Source organism: Canis lupus, unplaced genomic scaffold, assembly GCF_011100685.1.
Source record: "Canis lupus familiaris isolate Mischka breed German Shepherd unplaced genomic scaffold, alternate assembly UU_Cfam_GSD_1.0 chrUn_S145H305, whole genome shotgun sequence".
In the NCBI taxonomy this organism is placed as follows: Eukaryota; Metazoa; Chordata; class Mammalia; order Carnivora; family Canidae; genus Canis; species Canis lupus.
Genome location: NW_023330292.1, coordinates 1 through 21,208, shown reverse-complemented (window position 1 = coordinate 21,208; position 21,208 = coordinate 1). Strand labels below are relative to the sequence as shown.

Here is a 21,208-nt window from a genome sequence, read left to right as displayed (position 1 = left end):
CTGTGTTACTTCCAACTCCTTCCTACCACAAACCTCTATGTGATTCTTATCTGGTCTACCTCTAACGTGTTATCTTGAATCTGCCAACTTACCTATACTACCAAACTCTCGTTCAAAGTCCTTTTACCTCTTCCCTGTACTGTTAACCCCTCTTCCTTTATTCACTCTTCCTCCATGGGCCATCTTCCTTTTTTTTTTTCTTTTCATCTTCCATATAGCATTCAGAGTGACCGTTCTAAACCATAGAACTAACACAGGCCTTACACAGATCTTTAGCTGGAAAAAGGGAATGTCTCGAGGTCCTTGGACAATACTTTGAGAACTGCTGCTCTTCTGTGCATTCTGAACCACCTAGAAGACACTTTGTAGTTAATAATGTCTGTTAACTACATAGTTTAACTGGTCTTAGATTTGAAAATTTGGATCTGGCTTACCCTCAGACAAGGTAGCAGTGTTCCCTGAACTATGGGAGCTAAGAATCATGTTGCCTAAGTGAGACAGGATAACTGTGACACCAGGTTTAGGGAGAAGGCCTAAGGTAGAGGGAAGATGGGTCAACGAGGGCCCCACAAACGGTTCTTTTCCTCCTGTAGTCTCAGGGATACTATTTAGTTACTGTGCTTCTGTCAGAGAAATAGGGAGGCCCTGAACATACCTGGTTCCAGATCCAGGAGCTCTTCTGAAGGGTCCATAGAACACATAGAACACATATTACCTTGACTTCTTTCTTTTCTTTGATCAACCTAGGACAGAATGCCTATATGGCTGCGAGGAATAATCATGAATGGACTGCTTTCTCATTATAATGAAGTATAATAATTTTATATACTGCTTTGATCAACGATTGTATTTGTTAGATTACAATCTCAATTCTGTTTTTATTATGAATTTTCTTAGTTTTTGCATAGATAACCAACTTGTCTTCTGAGGATATAAATAATTAAGGAACTTAACTCTAGATCCTCCTTTGTGGTATATATATCTATATATCTATATATATCTATGTCATATTAATAGCAGCCGCAGTGCTCCATAAGGATAATAGTTCCCAGTACACTATCCTCACGATGAATTCCACCTTAAGCGGCTCATCATCTGCCTCTTCATGTGAGCCAGTGAGTGATTTTCCACCATTCCTTCCGAAAATCTACCTACTGGATGAAGATGAGAAGGGTCAAGCCAGCTGTTTGCTTCCCGTGTCGAAGGTATCAGTATACTCTGTCATGTTTCAAAGGCAGAGTACTCCCCAGGGAGCTGTTGTAAATGGCTCTTAAGTAATGAAGTATCACGTATGTGTTTCTCACATTTGTGTTAGGCTGCCACATACTATCAGCTTTGTGAACTGTCCTTCTATCTTAGAGTGAAATTCTGGCTAATCTTAGTCCTGTAGGTTAGACCAGTGTCAGCCTGTCCCCTAAAAATGATTTGGATCTCTTTCCCACTGTTCCAGTTTGATCCTCTGTCGATGCTTAGGGTGATTCTAGGTACGGTTGTCTTGGTGGGCATGGTGTCAAGGGTCTGAGCAGCCCTTTTCCTGGAACAATTCTTCTTCAGTGTGAGCCTCGATTCAAGACCAAAGAAAGGACAACTGCCTTCAGGCTCTTATTATTCATAGGGAACAAATTGATCACTTGGGATGGAGAATAGTGAAAAGGGGAAAGGGGGAGGTTGTGTAAGTTGGTGAAGTTTTACCAACTCCCTAAAAATGTCACAGCACCTCTGTGAGGCCTGTGCTCGCTCGTGAGCTTTCTCTGTGGTGGTCTTGTGAGTGATGTTTTGAAGGCAGGCCAAGATGTTCACTTGGAAGCCATACTGAGGGTTTTGTTTGTTTTCCTCTGGTATTTCAGGGTCTGGTGGAATATCAACCAAAGGAAAAAGGAAACCCAGGCAGGAAGAAGATGAAGATTATCGAGAATTTCCTCAGAAGAAGCATAAGCTTTATGGGTAGGGAGTAGTGTGGCTCATTCTCTTTCCTTCGGTGCCTGGGCTTTATTCCTTAGAGGTGAAAGAGAGAAAGCCCTTAGGTTTTGACCCTTGGAACCATAGTGAGCCTTTTGATTTTTTGGCAAGGAATGGTCTTCCGTCCTGACCTTACCTGTTGTTTTTTTCTGTTACAAACTAAGAGGGTCAGTTGGTTGAGGGAGTGGGGCACAGGGTATTGGGGAAGAGGAGGGAAGAGATTTTGGTAGTAGAGAAGGGTAGCAAGGTGATATGTTAGGCTTCAAGTTCTGTCTTGCGTCAGGGAGAAGCAACGGCCTAAAACTCAACCTAATCCCAAATCCCAGGCTCGTCGTATTCGGAAGGAACCACCAGTTTATGCAGCAGGTATGTTTTCTGCTGGACGCATTGGGTACCTAGTGCTCACACTCTTGGTGGTGGCGGCGGTGGTGGTGGTATTAAAGGAATGATGTAGCAGGGTTTCTTTAAGGAGGCAGTTCTTAAGGGCATGAGTTTGGAAACCAGTCAGACACTTGTTGAAGTTTGGCTCTTAATTAGCTTTCTGGCCTGCTGCCCTCTAGTTAACTTCTGCAAGCTTCAGTTTCCTTGCTCTCCATAGGGGTAATGAAGGCAGTCAGAATTTTCGAGGAGACTAAATGGGATAAAAACACTTCACAAAGTCTCAAGCACACTGTCTATGCTATATCTCGGATCCCGCTGTTAGATGCTGCTAGGAAAATGTTGCCCATTGTCAGTCGTACCTCAATAAAGCTAGAAAAAACAGGCGCTTAGAGCTTTTGAGTGGTTCTTAGATGGTTTTTATCATGGGGAACGAAGTAGGAGTTTCAGAAACTCCTGATTGTCTGAAAACAGATTATCTGTAGAAATCATCTGCAGCAAGGTTCTTTTCCCCAGGAAGGGGGGGAAACCATTTTATGATACTTTTACTAAGCTTCAGGATTTGCTTTTCCTGTCCAGAGAATTGTGAAGATTATGGGGTGTTCCTTTTTCTCCTTTGTAGGCAGTTTGGAGGAACAATGGTACTTAGAAATCGTGGATAAAGGCAGTGTCTCCTGTCCTACCTGCCAGGCGGTAGGGAGGAAGACAATAGAGGGCTTAAAGAAACACATGGAGACGTGCAAACAGGTTAGAGATTTTGTGGCATTTTGTGATGGTTGTGATCTTTTCCCATACCTTAGACATCTTTCGCCGTCAGGTATACTGATTACACAGGAGAAAAAGCAGCATTGTGTTATAAGGAAAACCTAAGCTTTTGAGTCTGACAGACTTGGGTTTGAATCTTCACTCAGCCACTCACTGTCGTTTAGCTTTTCAAATGTGGGCCTTGGTTTTCTCATTTAAAAAAAGAGAGAGAAGGATCCCTGGGTGGCGCAGCGGTTTGGCGCCTGCCTTTGGCCCAGGGCGCGATCCTGGAGACCCGGGATCGAATCCCACATCGGGCTCCCGGTGCATGGAGCCTGCTTCTCCCTCTGCCTGTGTCTCTGCCTCTCTCTCTCTCTGTGACTATCATAAATAAAATAAAATAAATTAAAAAAAAAAAAAAAAAGATTAAAAAAGAGAGAGAAAGGGTACCCGGGTGGCTCAGCAGTTTAGCATTGCCTTGCCTAGGGCGTGATCCTGGAGACCTGGATCGAGTCCCATGTGGGGGGCTCCCTGCATGGAGCCTGCTTCTCCCTCTGCCTGCGTCTCTGCCTCTCTCTCATGAGCAAATAAATAAAATCTTAAAAAACAATAGAGAAAAAATTATTTTGTGTAGTCCCAAGAGAGGTTAAGAAAGAAAGAATATGTGCTAAGTGCCCATCCCATCACTCCACAAATAATTGACACTTAGTAAATGGTAATTCTTGCTACTTTAAAAATGCGTTGCAGTTTACTTCTTTACCCTTGAGGACATGACACTGAGGTTGTGGGATTTTGAGATTCATTGACTGTTGAGTTTGGGAAATGAGGGAGATACAGACAAGAGCTTCTGAGTAGGATTTTGTAACATTCTGTTTCTCCGTTGAACAGCCTGGCACTGAGCAGTCTTTCTTCCTCGTAGGAACTGTTACTTGTCATCATGTGGGAAACAGCTTCGTTCACTGGCAGGGATGAGTATCCACGTCATGGGCAAATCATAATAGCTTGGTAAGAGTATCTTCGGTACCGTATGAGCCTGTGTGGTTGTGTTTGGATGTCTTTACACAGATAAGTGTGGATAACCCAGCGGAGGTGCCTAGGTTCTGGGGCTTTATAGGGGTTCTAAAAACACCCTTTTCGATAGAAGAGTTACACAAAATTGAAATCCTTGGTGGGTATTTGTGTGTTTGGTTAGCCTCAATGGGTTCATCTCCTGGAAGATAGAGCCTCTGAACTCTTATTTGCATTGCATTTGCTTCCTTGTCTGTCTAGGAGAAGATGGAGAAGCCGGGAGTCAGATAACTAAGCTTCATGGGCATCGGCTTAGGTGCTAGTCCAGTCCTTGATTCTCCTATGATATAATTTTTTCTGTATCTGTCTTTCCTGTTGAATCATCTTCTTGTCTGCTCTCTTGCTTTTCTAGCCCCATTTGAAGGCGGCTGGAGATGAAATAGACGAGCCAAGTGAGAGGGAACGGCTCCGAACGGTTCTAAAGAGACTGGGAAAGCTCAGGTGCATGCGTGAGGTAAGAGCCCAGGGACAGCACCTCCTTCGGCCTGGAGTCTTGAGTCAATGTCTTTCTGTTACTTTCTTCCATTTCTCTCCCTTCTCTCTTGTAGACCTGTCTGTGTCACCTTACAGCATAAGAGTGGCTCCTGCTTTTCCAGGTGTTTTGAATTCATTAATAGTTCTTTATTTCTTTCTCATCTCCACAAACTTATTTTTCTCCCCTTTCCCTTTGTTGGAGGTGTTCTTGACCATCTTTCTTCAGTGTGATGAAAAGGCTCCTAGCAGTCTCCTTGTGAGGAGCTTTGGCATTGCTGGGTGTTTGCTACTGGGGTGCAGTTGAGTCACAGACCAGAGAGGACGCTTTGCACGGAGGAGACGGACAGTGCTAGTTTACTGAATGCCGACTCAACTGATTGAACATGACTCTTGGTGGTAGACAGGACAGCTGTTAGGGCAGGGACAAGGGACAAGGAAGGGTTGTGCAAATGGGAGATGTTGGAGAGGGTCTAGCGATATCAGAGGATCTGTGTGGTGGTTGAGTCCTTTGTGGCTGTTTAGAAATTGAGAAATCACGTCAAAGATGTAAGATTATAGTTCAGGCCTCTCTCCTGTATTCAGAGCTGTTCTAGTAGCTTCACCAGCATCATGGGATATCTGTACCATGTCAGAAATGTGGCAAAGGGGCTGCAGAGCTGGAGGAGATGACCCTGAAATGTCACCACTGTGGAAAGCCATATAAATCGAAGGCTGGACTTGCGTATCACCTGAGGTCAGAGCATGGGCCTGTGAGTACTGATTACTTTCCAGACCCTGTTTGGGGATCTATTTTGTGGTGACTACTTACCTTACATCCTCCCATACATCTTTGGTTCCTCATTTGTATCCCTTTTTAATCTTTGAATGCTTTTGTTTTCTCTTTCGTGTTTTTTCCTTGGTTCTCTAATTTCTGCCTTTTGAACATAATTAGGTTAGAGAAATCAAAGTTCACTGTATAATCTGTGCAGAAGTAAACTCATTATTATATTTTTAAAGCGTAAGGCATTCCCCTTTAGCTAGAAATTTTTGTGAATTCTCTGTCCAGCTCGTCTTCTATCCCCATTGTTTTGTTTTGACTTTTTTTTCTTGATTTCTAGGCTTGCCCCACTCCTGTTTTTTTTTTTTTTTTCAAGGTAAATCAATGGTCCCATTTTTTAGTGTACAGTTTATAAGAGTTTTGACAATCCATACAGTTGTATAGTCCCCACCACAGTCAAGATATAGAAGGATTGACCACTGATCTATTTTCTGTCCCTATAGATATGCTTTTAAAAATTAGATCTACAAAGTACCTCCATCAGCGTGTAGATTAGCGTTGATTGAATAACTGGTGACTGTGGCCATAGTCAGGGTAACACATCACAAAAACCATCACACTCAGCATGACATAAATTTCCTTCTTTGGTTTCTTCTAGAAATTTTTAGAGTAATATGTTATATTTGATCATTTCAGTTACTTCTTATATGTACTATGAGATATGGATTGAGGTTCATGTCTTTGCACATGGCTATGTCTTGACCCTTAACTACTTCGCTTATTGAAGGAACAGATTTTTATCCTAAGAAGTTTTTTCTTTTTTCCAATAAAATATGCATTAAGGTGGTGGAGCTTTATGCTAATGGAAAGCAAGCAAGTAAATAGCTTTGGTACTTAGAGCAGGAGGGATAGCTTTTAATCATTGGCTCTTAATGAACCCCACTTCTCAGGCCTGTGTTTTGCTATGTCTCATTCTTGCAGATCTCATTCTTTCCAGAGTCAGGACAGTCAGAGTGCTTAAAGAGATGAGCCTGGAGCCAAAGAGTGGGGGGTCGAGTTCAGAGGCGTTCTGCCAGATAGCTGTGTACCACCTGCAGGAGCTGGCTTCTGCTGAACTGGCCAAGGAATGGCCTAAGAGGAAGGTGCTTCAGGATTTGGTACCTGATGATCGGAAGGTAAAGTAGAAACTTGTATTAACTTAGAACCATGTCCTAATACTGTGCTTATGTACGGAAAAGTAAATGCACTTGAGTACATGATAAATGATATTTTGCTTCTTTATTTTTAGAGATGGGATATGTTTAAATCCACTTTCAGTGTTTGGATTCATGTGGGTCCTAGAGAGACAGTCTGTTCCAGAAGTTTCTTAAGGAACCCCATTATTTCTGGTCTACTTCCCGAGGGAACCAGAATTCCCAGATTAGTCTTTTGCTTAGTTGTTGCCCAGCATGTTTCCACTTTGTTAGTTCACATGTGGGAGTCTATATTTAGTTAATGCTTTCCATTTGTTTTTCTAGCCACAGAACTCCTCTCCCCACGCACTCTTTTTTCCAAATGAAAGCTTATCTAAACACCAGTATGTGAAATAACTGAAAATGGAGTCACTCCAAATAACTAGAGGTAGTGAGCCCAAAGCCTTGTCTACTTGGCCTTCTCCTTGATACTTTTATCATTACCCTCCATGGTTCCAAGTGTACTTGTGAGTGGTACAGAACCCAGCTTGGAAGCCTTTGGGGTTTTTTGTTCGTTTGTTTTTTGTTTAAATCATTTATGTATTTGACAGAGAGTGAGAGAGCACAAGCAGGGGGAACAGCAGAGGGAGAAGGGAGAAGCAGGCTCTCCACTGAGCAGGGAGCCCAATGTGGGGCTCAATTCCAGGACTCTGGGATCTTGACCTGAGCTGAAGGCGGACGCTCAAAGGGCTGAGCCACCCAGGTGCCCCTGGAAGCCTTTGGTGTAAAACAGATCAAAGACCAGAGGAACATTATTTGGCCAAGAGGAGACAAGGGGTATATGACTTAATGGGAGTAGTCATTCGAGAGCTTGGAGGATATACAGTAAGGATTAAGATTAGAGCTAAGGACCTATTACTCTCCATGGTATGGAGAAGAATAGTTTAGATTTGGCCTAGGGCTTTCACTCATGTGAGGGGAATGTCATAATTTATATGAAAATTTGTCAAATTTCAGAAGTTGATACCTCTTATTTGGCCTAAAAATCAGTCCAAGGAGTAATTGAATATCAAGGCATCCTGTCTTGTTTCAGACTTATTGCTATTTCCTGCCACAGGCTAAAGTATATGGTTATCTAAATTCGGTTTAAATGTGAATTTTATACATTGGTTAAGTACATTGTGATATTATAGTCTCATCTGTGCATGGTCTGTCATAGGGAATTTAACATAAGTATTTGTTAGCTCATTGATAAGTTTTGATAGTCTTATCTAGCAGCTACTTTACTAAAATCATCTGTTTTGTTTCGACATTGTGTAGACAAAGGGAATTATTTTGATTTTTTAAAACTAAAAATTCAGGGGAATCTGGGTGTTCATTCTTAAGTGTCCAGCTCTGATTTCGGCTCAGGTCATGATCTCAGGGTTGTGAGATTGAGTGAGCCCCATGTCAGGGTTTGCACCGGGCATGGAGCCTGCGTAAGATTCTCTTCCTTTCCATGTGCCCCTCCCCAATAAAATAAAATAAATAAAATAAAATAAAATAAAATAAAATAAATAAAATAAAAAAGATAAGATAAGATATTAATTTGTTTTGAATAGATTATACATTGTTGTCATTAAAGTCAAAAATGATGATTAACATTGAGGTATCTCACTCTCACCCCATCCTTGTTGTCTTGTCTCCATGGTTAACCATTCTCAAGATTTCGGTGTCCTGCCAATGTTTCTTTTCTTTATCATTTTTTTTCCCTGCCAGTGTTTCTTGATGCAAACACAAGCAATATTGTCTAGGAAAAGCTCTTGTGTTTTCCTTTCCTCTCACGCTACTACACACTTAAGCTTTGACATCAGATGTGTGGGTTTGTCCCATACAGACCAATTTTCTATCACCACCTGGCATCCTACAAATAATTCAGTTCGACATTATCTATCTGGAGTTGGTGGCAGATCCTACAAGTTAAGGGCTCAGTCCACAGGACTGCTCCAATTTCAGATGCCAATCGCAAGTCTCAGTTTGCCACCTGTGCTTCTGAGCGATTAGCTATAAATTGGGGTTCCTATAACCCCATCCTTGGTTTTGGTAATTTGCTAGAATGGCTCACAGAACTCAGGGAAACACATTTACTGGTTTGTTATAAAGAATATAATAAAACCTACAGATGAAAAATCAGATGAAGAAATTTATATAGAGTGAGGTCTGGAAGAGTCCCAAGCACAGTAGGAGCTCCTGGCCCTGTGGAGTTGGGGGTGCATCACCCTCTTGGCCATATATATGTTCTGAGGAAGCTATTTGAACCCCATAATTTTGGGATTTTTAGGGAGGTTTCATCACATAGGCACGATTGATTAACTCCATTTCTAGTCCCTTTGCCTTTCCAGAGAATGGGGAATTGGTCTGAAAGTGCCAAACTTCAAATCATGGCTTGGTCTTTCTGGTGGCTAGCCCCTCCCAAGGGGCCCACCAAGAATTGCCTCAGTAGAATAAAAGTTACTCCTTTTCCAAGGGATTTGTGAGCTTGTGTCAAATACTGGTATTAGTTAGGAATTTAGGTGTTTTAAGAGCTCCCTGTTGGGAACCAGGTTCAAAGACTAATTACTAACAGGAGCTGAGGGCAGAGGCCAATAAATATTTTTTATCTCACAAATAAATATTTCTTTTAGAAGAAACCATTTTATTTGGAAATAATTTTAGATTTACAGCCATTGCAGAATTAGTACAGAATTTCCATATGCTTTTCACCAGACTTCCTGTAATGTCAACATCTTCCGTAACCGATAGCATAGGATCCCATCACATGATCCCACCAGGATCCCACATTTAATTCTCTTTACCGTGGCTTCTTCGTCTCGTCTCATCTGTTATAATTCTTCTGGCTTTTTGTTGTTGTTTGTTTTTCTGTGTTTTTACACTTTTGAAGAGGACGGGCTGGTTATTTTGTAGAATATCCCTCATATGGATTTGTCTAGTGTTTTCTTGAGATTGGATTGAGGGTTACATGTTTTTGTCAAGAATACCACAGTGTTACACCGTATCAGGAGGTATATGATATTGGTGTGTCTTTTTACTGATAACTTTGATCACTTGATGAGGGTGTTGCCCAATTTTCTCCAAGGCAAAATTATATTTCCCCCCCCTGTAATTAGTGAATATTTTGGGGGGAGATTGACAGTATGCAACTAGTTTGTGTCTTATCATACTTCTGCCCACTTACCATAGCATCCATCAGTGATTCTTGTCTGCAATAATTATAATTATTATTATGGTGGTTTGCCTAATGATGGTTAGTGTTTCCATTATTTTTCCATAGTTATTAATTGGAATTCTACTGTGAGAAAGATATGTCCTTTTTTTTTTTGATATGTCCTTTTATTCTATTAATCTGTTTATATCCATATGGACTCATGGATATTTTATTGTAGCATTATCATCCAGTGCTATTATTGTTGTTCAATTTATAGCTCAAATTGTCTCAGATTTGGTCATCAAGAGCTCTTCCAAGTGGGTTCCTATGTCTTTTTGAAATGCTTCTATCATTTTTTGAGCCCTTTTTTTTTGTTTTGACACCTCGAGATGCTATAGGGTCATCTCATATATTCCCTGTCCCAGAGCTGGAATCAACCATTTCTCTAAGGAATCCTGATTCTTTTATTGGAGAATATATTTAAAAACCAAGATTTGAATGCTAGGTGTACTCATTCCTGCTAGGGTGTCATTGTTTCTGGGCCTCTTAGTGGATAGAGCTAGGATCTATATGTATATTCATGGATACATGCACACACTCTGTTCTTTTTAAAAAGATTTTATTTATCCATTTATTTAAGGGAGAGAGAGAGAGAGAAGAGAAAGAGAGAGCAGGGGGAGGAGCAGAGGGAGAAGGATAAGCAGACTCCATGCTGAGTGCAGAGCCTGACGTGGGCTTGATCCCATGACCCTGAGATCATGTCCTGCGCCAACATCAAGAGTCGGATGCGTAACTGACTGAGCTACTCACTCGCTCCCCTCTGTGTTCATGTCTGTCTGGGTATCAGTGTACAGATTTAAGGCCATGATACCTTCAATTCCAATCCAACACAAGTTTCATTCTTGCCTTCCTCTGTGCTTATTTCTAACTTCTTTCTCCAACAGTGAGAGACCTCTCATAGTGTACAATATATTTACTTACTTGCTTAGTTCTAGTATAACCTAGTTTCACAATTGTTAACCCATACCCCTGTAAAAACAGATTTACTACCTAGAGAACAATATTTGTTATAGTTCTTTTAATCTTTAGCCTTACAGTATATAGTCAAAGTACTATTTTACAGTTACTTAGATTGGCTCCTTCCTCACTTCATTTGGTTTCTCATTTATCATCATTAGCTTCATGTGTTACTCTTACTACATTTTGGGTTCCCCCTACATCCCATTTAATTGAAATGAGTAATTTATCTTGGGAGTATGTGAAACATTGCCGTGGTTCTAAAAGTCAGACCTGTACCAAAAGTCTTCTTAGAGAAGGGCTACTGCCCTCTTCCCAGCTGTCCCATTCCTAATACCCTTCTATTTCCATCCCGTTCCCACCCTGCTCCCTGCAAAGAGAATCATGCTCAGTAGTTTCTGGTTTATCCTTCTTATATTTTTATGGGATGGATAACCAGATAATGCATATTTTCTTATATTCTTTTCTTTCTTACATAGATGCTTTTTTGTGTTTTGCTTTATTTCACTTAAAAGTCTGTCCTAGAAATCACTCCATATGTGCTCATAGATTATTCTCATTTCTGCATAAATATGATAGTTTATGAATATAATAGCTTATGTAAATATTCTGCTATCACTATAAAAGGATTTTATTTTATTATTTAAAGATTTTATTTATTTCCTCATGAGAGACACACACAGAGAGAGAGAGAGAGAGAGAGAGAGAACCAGAGACACAGGCAGAGGGAGAAGCAGGCTCCACGCAGGGAGCCTGACATGGGAGTGGATCCCAGGTCTCCAGGATCAGGCCCTTGGCTGAAGGTGGCGCCAAACCGCTGAGCCACCGGGCTGCCCCGCTATAAAAGGATTTTAGATGGTCCCATATACACTAGCTGCAGAGGAGAGGAGGTACTTACAAATGAAGCCAGCTCTGTGCTCTGATTGCTTTTATAGATTTGTCAGTGTTTCCTGAAGGTGACTTCCTTACTTCCCCTGACCTCTATGGGCTTTGGCTCTGTTTTTCTATCTCAGTATCTGTTTCAGATACTAAATTTTTCAAGCAGGAGGATTGTTTTCTCACTGGAAACATAGCTATACTTGTGGTGGGCTTGTGAGAACTGTCTCTCCAAGTGCCAGCTGTCTCTTTTCTGGAAACTACAGTTGTTGTTTTAAGAAGAGACTAACCTGGAGCTCCAGTTAGCGCTAACCTGGCGCAATCGTTAGCGCGGGGTACTTCTGCGAAGAGACTAACCTGTGTCAAAGCACATGAAGGCAAGTGCGAGGAATAGTTAATTCTCGTCTCAGGCAGTATCAGGAAAGATAGTGTATTCCATCCCCTGAGTTCTCTCACATCTTTTATTTTCACATTTTTGTTTTAAAATGTTTCACATTTTTAGATTGAATCTCAGTGTTTGTGTTTGAATTTAAAAATACCCAGAATTAACGTGACACTTCTGAAGAAAAAGGAGAAATGCAGAGGAGCAGGGAACAGACATTAAAACCACTCAAAATTCCACCACCCAGAGATGACTACTGTTAACGTGTTCATTTATAACCTTCTAGCCTTTTCCCAATTTACATATATTTCTATCAAATGTATTATATATGTGCGTGTATGTATGTACCCTGTGTTTAAGTATACAATAATAAGTATAATTTACATGTAGTACATATTTGTATCCCTGGGGGTTTTTTTTGTAACAAGTGTTTTAGCTGTATAAATGCTCTGTCAGTAGCTTTTCAAACTATAGATGAAGTGCCATATCTGAAAATCTCCTGCCCCTCTGTTAAAATCAAACTATTCTAAGATTAAATTATAGAAAATTATACTTACCAGTGTTGGGTAAATTTGTACTTAAAGGCTCATACCTACTACAGTTTTTTTGCACGTGAAAGGATGCTTGTCGAACTCCAGAATTACATAACCTGAAGAGTTGGGTGTGAAACTTTTGGGGTATTTTGGTTGGAAGTTGGGTTCCTCCAATAAAATATTTCTTGTCTCATAGTTTAAAATATACTCGCCCTGGGCTGCCTACCTTCAGCCAGGAAGTGCTACACAAATGGAAGTCAGATATCAAGAAATACCATCGCATTCAGTGCCCTAACCAGGTGGTTCTTTCTCATTTTTTATTCGTAAATGTTTATCAAAACTGCTGTTTCAGTTATTTATTCCGTCATGATGAAGTACATGAACCTCAGTGGCTTAAAACCTCAGTTATTTTATTTGTTCAGAATTCTATAAATCAGTAATTCTGCCAGGGCTCAAAGAACATTCTCCTGTCGTACGTGGCATCAAGTGGGATCATTCGTGGGTTGTATTTAGCTGCAAGCTCAGATGGGACCTGATGTCCAAGATGGCTTCTGTGCAGCCAATGAGCTGGGAGCTCGGCTGTCCACATGGCCTCTCTCCATCAGGGTGTAGTGGGTTACCAGCAGGGCACATGGCAACTGACTTTTCAGAGTATCCCAGGAACACGAAGCCGCAGATCTCTTAAGGCCTAGCTTCAGAATTTGTTCAACATCATTTCTATGGGATTCTATTGGTCAGAGGAATTACAGGGTTCACCCAGATTCAAAGGGAGGGTAAGTAGCCTCCACTTCTTGCAGGAAAGAGTGGCAGAGAATTTCCAGCCATCTTCTACTCTACCACAACCATATATGCAGAACTATGGGAAGAAGCAAATACACAAGAAATAGGAGACACCTTTGTACTGAAGAAGGCAGATTTTTTTTTTTAATTTTTTAAAAATTTTATTTATTTATGATAGTCACAGAGAGAGAGAGAGAGGCAGAGACACAGGCAGAGGGAGAAGAAGCAGGCTCCATGCACCGGGAGCCTGACGTGGGATTCAATCCCGGGTCTCCAGGATCGCGCCCTGGGCCAAAGGCAGGCGCCAAACCGCCTGCGCCACCCAGGGATCCCAAGAAGGCAGATTTTAAAAAAATATCTAACTGCAATTTTCTGTTTCTCAGAGTGTCAGAGAAAAGTAGCAGGGAAGAGAATATCTTAAGCTTTTCTCAACAACTTGTTCACCATTTGTTTTTAACCTTTCTTTGGTTTTTCTTTTTTGCTTTTGTGGCTTGTGTGTGAATTTTTTTCCTGTTGGTTTTGTAACGTGATTTTATTGGGCTTCTTTCCTCCAAATGTAGGGCTGGTCAGTGTAAATAAATGGCCAGGTTGCTAAGAGAAGGATGCGGTTTTTGCTATAGTTTTCATGGATTTCTTCTTCTCTTTTCAGGGTTGTGAAGCGGTCTACAGTAGTGTATCAGGCCTTAAAGCTCACCTGGGCTCTTGTACCTTGGTTTGTAACTTTCTGAACTATTTATCTTAACATGACGTCTAAAATAGTCTGACATGGAAGAGAATTCAGTTTAGATGAACAGCTAGTTGTCCTGTTTGCCATTATCTTCAGAGGCTGGCTTAGTTTTTTCATGTCCTAAAGATGCTTGGTCTGTTATTAGAGGGGATGCCCGGATATGTTCAAGATACAGGAAAAGCCCAACATAGCCTTAAGTCTTATCAGTTAAGGAATTTGGAGAAAATATATTATTAATTTTAGTCTCTACCAGGGATTTTAACATCTTCACCTGAGCCTCTCCTGCCTTGGGGCTTCCCTATCTTATCGGGCCTTAAACTTTCTTGAATCAACTTACATGTGTTTATCTGGATTGTTGAAGATCCTCTACTCCACATCTGAATTGTACTGGCCTCTGGGGATGAGAAGTAGGCTCTATCTGCTGTCAGGCAGATGGCTGTTCACCTCACTGAATCTTTTTTGTGTTGACCCAGGTGCCCTACAAACTGCTGTAACTTTTTAATTCCCATTCAGAAATATCTCTTCACACAAAGGAGCCCCATGGGCACTCAGGGCTTCAGGAGTCAAGGCAGCACGGGGAGTGTAGACATCCAAACCCATCTGTCCCAGGAATGCTTAGGAGTTTGTCATCATGATCTTAGTTTCAGAGTCCTTAACCTAGGTGTTTGCAGATGATTCTTCTCGAATCTGGATGTCCAAGGCACTCTTTGAAACAGTGGATTATGGTGGGAAGAATTATATGCATTGGTGCCTCTGGTGAACCTCAGGAGTCCAAGAGTCATTCCAAGAGAACCAGGAAGGAAAGAAACAAGGAAGTTAGAAAAGTGTGACAGGTTTTATAGCAAAAGAAGGAGCACCTCAGTTTGTGTTGAATGGGTGGGGGTATTACGTATAGAATTATAAGTAGGATAGATTTATAGTGGTGATAGTCTGCCCAACCGAGTTTTCCTAAATGTATTGCTGTTTTGGATTTTTCTTCCTTCTTTGCTGAAGTAAAATCCCCGCCCTTTCTGTCTCTTAACAATCTCCCACATGGCTCAGGTATGTGTTCCTGAATTTACGAGTAATTCCCTTTTTCTTTCTCTCTTGAAAACAGGGAAACTTTGTGGCTGGAAAATACAAGTGTCTTCTGTGTCAAAAAGAATTTGTTGTCAGAGAGTGGTGTCAAGTATCACATCAACTCTGTCCATGCTGAGGTGAGGTCCCTGCTTTCCCCGCCTGTTTTTGTGATCCTGTGGAACCCATACGTATGTGCCCCCAAAGTGGATTTTGTGCGTTTTTATGGGCTGGGACTGTTGAGAAAAGGAATTTGAAAGTGCTTACCAGAGACAGAGTTAAAATACTTTGTGAAATTAGATGTGTAATTGTATTTTTATGTGAAAGCATTTGAAATCACTGTAAGTGTGAGCACCCCTGAGCTCTTGTGATTCTTTTAAATTCAGTTTAACCCGGGATCCCTGGGTGGCGCAGCGGTTTGGCGCCTGCCTTTGGCCCAGGGCGCAATCTAGAGACCCGGGATCGAATCCCACGTCAGGCTCCCGGTTGCATGGAGCCTGCTTCTCCCTCTGCCTGTGTCTTTGCCTCTCTCTCTGTGACTATCATAAATAAATAAAATTTAAAAAAATAAAATAAAAATAAATTCAGTTAAACCAAGAGTTGGGCACTGGGCTGAGTTTATAGCTGTAGAATTCTTGTTTTATAGCAGTCTCTGTACTTCTGTTTTCTCCTATTCTAAGGCCTTTGAGCAATCTGTTTTAATGTTTCAAAATACTGCAAAGAAACGACGATAAGGGACATCAGTGAGACAAACTGGAGAAATTGGTCTATACTGGCTCTATTAAATAACAGTGATGGTCAATGTTCAGTTCCCAAATGTGATCATTGTGTTGTAGCTGTGCAGAATGCCCTTGTTCTCAGGCAGATCTATGCTAAAGTTTTTAGGGATGAAATATGTCTACAAATAACTTGCAAATGGTTCAGCAAAAGGAAGAGAAGAAGGAAGAAAGGGAAGAGAGGTAGGCAGTGGTAAATCTAGGATTCATTGAATTCTTGTCACTTTTCTTAAGGTCTGTAAATTTTCAAAATTAAAGAATCAATTCTGGGGTGCCTGGGTGGTTCAGTGGTTGAGCGTCTGCCTTTCACTCAAGTCATGATCCTGGGGTCCTGGAATGGAGTCCCATATTAGGCTCCTCACAGGGAGCCTACTTCTCCCTCTATGTCTCTGCCTCTCTCAATAAATAAATAAATAAATAAATAAATAAATAAATAAATAAATATAATAAATAAAAATTCTGCATAAAAATACTTTAAGTACAGAAAGTCAAGAGGGTTTCTCTTGGGGCAAGTTTTTAGTTATACAGGTCAATAGAGAAATTGTTTCCTGTGTAATTAAATACCTGTATTTCAAAAGCTTAAGGAGTAGAGTGTGCATTCTCTTGGAATATCTTACCGCAGAAGCTATTGTGGCCTAATAAGGAAAAGAGCAAACACCTTCAACTGTTTTCTGCCCTCACATTTAATAGTTCTTAACGCTATGGGCTATAGTTAGTGTCATGAAATGTGGTCTCTGTTGTTTTACAGGTTTAAGCTTTGGGAATCGCTTTCTATACCTGAGATTTCCTCTGGAAGGCAGTCGGTCATATCTTTCTCATAGTAATAGTGTAAATACTTCAGGAAGTAGTTAAAAGATAATTAATCTCCTAAGAAAATCCAGCCTTTATGTAGTGAGCCTATTTCTCCAATTTCTTCTTAAAAAGTTGGAAACAACAAATTTCACTTGGTTTGGAGTTTGTTCTCCAAGTCTTATTAGTTCAATGATTTGTGCCTATATTTATAAATTATACGTGGTGGTAAAAGATTTTCACTCTGTTCCTCCCTCTCTGCCTCACATATTCTGAAGCTACTTTTCTTCAACAGAAATTTTCAAATACATGAAAATGGACAGAATAGTATAATGAACAGCCTAACAGACATCAGTGTGTGGCCAATCTTCTTTTCCTTTATAATCACACCCACTTTTCTTGTCCCCTAAAGGCTTATTTTAAAGCAAATTCCACATACCATGTCAACTGTCACTGCTTCTTTTGATGTGTGTTCTAAATATAAGGACTTCTAAAAATGTATAAGCACAACCATCATTACACATAAAAAATTAGCAAAGAATGGTTCTTGAATATCATCATATACCTAGTCATTATTGAAATTATTTAAATTTCCTTGATTGCCTCATAATTTTTTTTCAGAGATGGCTTGTTCAGGAGGAAGAAAAAAAAATGTCCGTGTACTGTATTTAATCTAGAGTGCTATCCAATAGAAATGTAATGTGAGTCTGTATATAATTTCAGATTTCCTAGTACACACATTCTAAAAATTTTTTTAAATAAAAATAGGTGAAATTAATGTTGATAATATATTTTATAAAACCTAGTGTACCTAAAATATTATCTTTTAAACATGTAGTTAATAAAAATTAATGAGATACTTTACATTTTTTCATACTAAGTCTTTGAAATACAATGTGTATTTTTTATATTGAAAGCATATCTCAATTGCAGGTCTAGAAGTTTCCCCTACTCCCCCTTTTTATATGTTGGAGAAACGGTCATTTGTCACATGTGTATACACATTTTGGATTTTGCTGAGTGCATTCCTGTGGTGGTGGTGGTCCTCTCTCAGGGTATTTCCTGTGAATCAGTAGTTAGACCTAGAAGACTGATCAGATCACTTGATTTCAATTGAAATCCTCCCGTCCCTCCCTTTCCTTCCTTCCTTTCCTTCCTTCCTCCTTCCTTCCTTTTCCTTCCTTCCTTCCTTCCTTCCTTCCTTCTTCCCCAAGAGTGTTTCATAATTGGATTGCATGTTCCTCAACTGTTAATTTTTTAAACTGAGTCTCAGAGAGGTTGAGTAATTTCCCCATGGTCACAGAGCCAGAAACAGCTGAGATTTGCACTAAGGGTCTGGCTGTAGAATTCATGCCCTTAACCACTATACTTTCATTAAATAAAAATGTCCTATGGCCCAAAGCTTTATAGTTCATGAGATTTTTACAAAGGAGATAAATAAGTAGGATGATGCTAAGTGAACACTTTGTAGTTCACTTACTGAAGTATGAAGTACCCCAAATCGTGTGCTACACAATAAATGCTTATAATGACTACTCACTATTCTGTATTGAATTTCTCCCATTTAAAGTACAGAATTATAAGCTCTGGTTCCCTATCCGTTTCCTTCTTACTGTGTTCTGCCCTAGCCGTGCCTTTTAGAAAATCTTCTCGCACCCAGGGCGCCTGGGTGGCTCACTCGGTTCAGCATGGGATTCTTGATGTCATCTCAGGTCAAGATCTTAGGGTCGCGGGATCGACCCCAGCCTAGGGCTCCATGCTTGGTGGGAGGGGTGGGTATAGGCTGGAGATTCTCTCTTGCCCTCTGCCCCTCCCCCTCCTCGTGCTCTCTTTCTCTGTCAAATAAATAAGTAAATCTTTCAAAAACGAAAGAATTTCTTCCCAAAACCATTCCTTGTGCTCTCTACTGTGTATTGACTGGATAATTTTTCCATTTTGCCTCTGTAGGACTGGTTCGTCGTAAACCCAACCACCACCAAAAGCTTTGAAAAGCTAATGAAGATAAAGCAGCGGCAGCAGGAAGAAGAAAAGCGGAGACAGCAGCACAGGAGCAGAAGGTCTCTGCGAAGGCTGCAGCAGCCAGGCATCCAGCTGCCTGAGGCGGAGCTGAGTCTTAGAGTAGGGAAGGATCAGAGGAGGAATAACGAGGAATTGCTAGTGTCGACCTCCTATAAGGAACCGGAGCAGGAGCCAGTGCCAGCACAGTTCCAGAAAGTAAAGCCCCCAAAGACTCATCATAAACGAGGAAGGAAATAGGCAGGCAGTGTGAAAGCTCCTAGAGAGCAAATGGGATGCTGTTGTCACGGGGACCTGTGCTGGGAGGACTGAGTCACTGGGGCTGAGCGAGGAGAAATGTACTCTTTTGTTTGTGTAAGGCTGTGACTTTCTCAGCTCCTTCCTCCTGTGTAAATTTCACTGTTCTATTTATTCACTTTTACCCCACTCCCCCCCCACCCCCTCTTGGGTAGGTGTTCCTGCTATTCCTCATTGGAGTCCCTTGTTGTTCTCTCATTTTGCCCAAAGAGCTCCCTCTTCAGGCCAACTGTGGGCCATTCTTGCTCTGTACAAAACTGAGAAACCCATTTGGTTGTCCTTTTCCTTCCCGGGCTATAGAATGTTCTCGGACTCTCCACTGATTAGTCATTCCATCATTTCGCTTATAAAACAATTCCAAATTAATTTTTAAGAATCATACTGATTTATCATTTTGTATTTGTGATATAACAATCCTAGAAGCTAGAACTGTTGTCACTCATGTAATAAGCTTATCCTGTCTCCCTGGGTAACAGATTTTATGGAGGCCGTTTGTTCTCTCTCAGTGTGGTTTTAGGATTGAAAGTAAGAAAATGGACTTAAGATGAAAAAGCTAGAACCTCTCTATGCTGGTTTTACTGGGAAGTGTTTCGTTTGTCCCAAGTAGCAGTGACTGGCTAGACCCACAAGCATGAAAAGCAGCCCAAACATCAAAATGTCCCAAACATGAAAATGATTGGAAAGCAGGAAGTAGACGAAGCAATAAATACTGCCTTGACTTTCCTAGGGCTTGAGTCCTCATCTGTTGCTATGATCAGTGTCCTCTGGGCGCTTGTGCCCCACCCCCAACCCCTCAACTCCCAACCCCCAGTTTTAAGGATGAAGAATTACCGCATTGCACTTGATGTTTTGACACAGAATCCTAGTGTTCCTAGTAATGCCATAGACTGGCAGCCAAGGGGCACATTCCGTCTCCCCTGGGCTTGACCTCACTTGTTCGTCTACACCACGCTAAGTCCTTATTCCTCCCCTTAGCCGACGTCTTGTCTTTTGGAGTTTTCTGAGAATATCGTCCTCTGTCCTCTTTTGTATGTGGCGTTTATCCTCTTTATATCTTGAGACTTGACACCAGATGTAGGTATTTCTCTGGTGTTGGAAAGAAAAATTCCTTTTCTGTACCTCATGCCTACCTGGTAATGTCTAGTGGGCTACTTTTCTTCTTCAAGGCTGGCTTTCTCTGGAGCATTGTTTAGAACAGCTCTGTTGTGTTTCTAGATTCTCTTCCCCTCTTCCATAAATATTGGTCTTATATATTCTTGCCAACTTTTGTGGCATATGCCACATAAAAAGCAAGGGCCCTTAACCCTGATATGGATAAATACTACCTTTTCAAATTCTGAAAGGCTGTTACTGCTCTTTAACTCTGTATTCTGTGCTGCTCCACATAGCTTTAAAATGTGGGCTTTTGTGAAGACCACTTTCAAACAAGGGAGCACTGAAACCAGATTTGGATACTGCCAGATAGATAGTTTTGAAACAGGTCAATGACGTGGTATGTCCAGTCTACCTTTTCATTTTCATTGGCAGTTGCACCCTTGAAACCCTTTCGGTAGGTGAGGATTGTCAGGGAGGAGAAATGAAGAAGCTATATTAATTTCTGGTGAGTAAGACTTGGGGAATGTTGGGCAATGACAAAAGAAATAAATGACTGTCGGTTAGAATGATGTTTCCAGGTGTTCATTGACTCCAACCTGCTGCCCGACTCCTTGCCGACACAGTGTATGGGGATAAGAAGATGGCTAGACATGGGAGTGGGTTTGAAATAAGTACCAAATGTGGTGTCTCAGTAGTTTTTTAGTTCCTGAAATGTGTTGGCTAAAACGAGTAATTTGTTTGAGGTTAAAGTGAATTAGTATAGGAAACTTGTCCAGTCTCATCTAGTGCCATTGTAGGCACTTTAAAAAAATTTTCCTTCCTGGGGTGCCTCGGTGGCTCAGTTGGTTAAGCACCTGACTTAGGTGTAGGTCATGATCTTGGGGTCCTGGGATCAAGCCCCACGTCGGGATCTTCACTCGGCAGGGAGTCTGCTTGTCCCTCTGCCCCTCCTCCTGCTCATGCTCTCTATCTCTCTCTCTCCTTCTCTTAAATAAAGAGGGCAGCCCCAGTGGCGCAGCGGTTTAGCGCCGCCTGCAGCCAGGTTGTGATCCTGGAGACTGGGGATCGAGTCCATATCAGGCTTCTTGCATGGAGCCTGCCTCTCCCTCTGCCTGTGTCTCTGCCTCT

General features: G+C 41.2%; 1 long non-coding RNA gene and 1 pseudogene across 1 annotated transcript; both read left to right on the top strand.

Moving 5' to 3' along the window:
* Positions 1 to 1,925: 1,925 nt before the first annotated feature.
* LOC119878323 lies at positions 1,926 to 3,112 on the top strand. Its single transcript, XR_005386778.1, has 3 exons — positions 1,926 to 1,944; positions 2,247 to 2,325; positions 2,960 to 3,112. It is a non-coding gene; the product is annotated as an uncharacterized LOC119878323 (long non-coding RNA).
* On the top strand, positions 3,110 to 20,649 carry LOC119878326 (annotated as a pseudogene).
* The last annotated feature ends 559 nt before the right edge of the window (positions 20,650 to 21,208 follow it).